The sequence below is a fragment of the Astatotilapia calliptera genome, chromosome 18 (genome assembly GCF_964374335.1).
Source record: "Astatotilapia calliptera chromosome 18, fAstCal68.1, whole genome shotgun sequence".
In the NCBI taxonomy this organism is placed as follows: domain Eukaryota; kingdom Metazoa; phylum Chordata; class Actinopteri; order Cichliformes; family Cichlidae; genus Astatotilapia; species Astatotilapia calliptera.
This window is the reverse complement of record NC_137439.1, coordinates 36,957,094-36,959,593: the sequence shown is the minus strand read 5'-3', so window position 1 is coordinate 36,959,593 and position 2,500 is coordinate 36,957,094.

Sequence of the window (2,500 nt, the reverse complement as noted above, 5' to 3'; positions counted from 1 at the left end):
CAGCTGTAAGGGAGGCAAGAGCAAGGTGTGATGTAGGTCCCCGGGGCCTACTGGAGGTCCAGGTCCATGCCCGATGTGAGTAGCAGCCGGCGCCAGCGCGTCCAGGAGCACATCTTTTTCGACCGTAAAGGGAGACAGGAGGCCGACTCACTGCCTCGGCTAAATGGAGAGGGAATTTCAGAAGGGCCAGGGCAAAAGCATGGACCTTTTCAGCTGTAAGGGAGGCAAGAGCAAGGTGTGATGTAGGTCCCCGGGGCCTGCTGGAGGTCCAGGTCCATGCCCGATGTGAGTAGCAGCAGGGCCAGCGCGCCAAGGAGCACATCTTTTTCGACCGTAAAGGGAGACAGGAGGCCGACTCACTGCCTCGGCTAAATGGAGAGGGAATTTCAGCAGGGCCAGGGCACAGGCATGGACCTTTTTCAGCTGTAAGGGAGGCAAGAGCAAGGTGTGATGTAGGTCCCCGGGGCCTGCTGGAGGTCCAGGTCCATGCCCGATGTGAGTAGCAGCAGGGCCAGCGCGCCCAGGAGCACATCTTTTTCGACCGTAAAGGAGACAGGAGGCCGACTCTCTGCCTCGGCTAAATGGAGAGGGAATTTCAGAAGGGCCAGGGCACAAGCATGGACCTTTTTCAGCTGTAAGGGAGGGAAGAGCAATGTGCGATGTAGGTCCCCGGGGCCTGCTGGAGGTCCAGGTCCATGCCCGATGTGAGTAGCAGCAGGGCCAGCGCGCCCAGGAGCACATCTTTTTCGACCGTAAAGGAGACAGGAGGCCGACTCTCTGCCTCGGCTAAATGGAGAGGGAATTTCAGAAGGGCCAGGGCACAAGCATGGACCTTTTTCAGCTGTAAGGGAGGGAAGAGCAATGTGCGATGTAGGTCCCCGGGGCCTGCTGGAGGTCCAGGTCCATGCCCGATGTGAGTAGCAGCAGGGCCAGCGCGCCCAGGAGCACATCTTTTTCGACCGTAAAGGGAGACAGGAGGCCGACTCACTGCCTCGGCTAAATGGAGAGGGAATTTCAGCAGGGCCAGGGCACAGGCATGGACCTTTTTCAGCTGTAAGGGAGGCAAGAGCAAGGTGCGATGTAGGTCCCCGGGGCCTGTTGTCGTACCATAGGCACGAGTGGTGTGTGTGTGTGGCAAAGTGCTACTGAGCGGTGTACCAGGGGCACGGCGAAAAGTTGTTGTACCATAGGCACGAGAAAAGTTGTCGTACCATAGGCACGAGGAGAGTTTGTGTGGCAAAGTGCTACTGAGCGGTGTACCAGGGGCACGGCGAAAAGTTGTTGTACCATAGGCACGAGAAAAGTTGTCGTACCATAGGCACGAGAAAAGTTGTCGTACCATAGGTACGAGGAGTGTGTGTGTGGCAAAGTGCTACTGAGCGGTGTACCAGGGGCACGGCGAAAAGTTGTTGTACCATAGGCACGAGAAAAGTTGTTGTACCATAGGCACGAGAAAAGCTGTCGTACCAGGGGCACGGAGGAAAGTTGTTGTACCATAGGCACGAGAAAAGTTGTCGTACCATAGGCACGAGGAGAGTTTGTGTGGCAAAGTGCTACTGAGCGGTGTACCAGGGGCACGGCGAAAGGTTGTTGTACCATAGGCACGAGAAAAGTTGTCGTACCATAGGCACGAGAAAAGTTGTCGTACCATAGGTACGAGGAGTGTGTGTGTGGCAAAGTGCTACTGAGCGGTGTACCAGGGGCACGGCGAAAAGTTGTTGTACCATAGGCACGAGAAAAGTTGTTGTACCATAGGCACGAGAAAAGCTGTCGTACCAGGGGCACGGAGGAAAGTTGTTGTACCATAGGCACGAGAAAAGTTGTCGTACCATAGGCACGAGGAGAGTTTGTGTGGCAAAGTGCTACTGAGCGGTGTACCAGGGGCACGGCGAAAAGTTGTTGTACCATAGGCACGAGAAAAGTTGTTGTACCATAGGCACGAGAAAAGCTGTCGTACCAGGGGCACGGAGGAAAGTTGTTGTACCATAGGCACGAGAAAAGTTGTCGTACCATAGGCACGAGGAGAGTTTGTGTGGCAAAGTGCTACTGAGCGGTGTACCAGGGGCACGGCGAAAAGTTGTTGTACCATAGGCACGAGAAAAGTTGTCGTACCATAGGCACGAGAAAAGTTGTCGTACCATAGGTACGAGAAAAGTTGTCGTACCATAGGCACAAGCAGTGCGTGCGTGTGTGTGGCAAAGTGTTTCTGCGCAGTGTACCAGGGGCATGTTTGAATTTACATTCTGGAGTACCAGGGGCACGAGGATTTTGCCAGTGGTGTTTTGCTTTGTCAGTGGGAGGGGGCTTAAGTGTGGGTCCACGGGGCCTGCTGGAGGTCAAGGTCCATGCTGGATATGCGCTGGAGCGTAACTACAAGAAAGGTAAGCTAGTGGGGGACTAGAGCAGGGGAGGATGTGCGTCCCCGGGGCATGCTGGAGGTCAAGGGCCATGCTGGATATGCGGTGGAGGGTAACTGCAGGAGAAGGAAAGCTCATGGGGG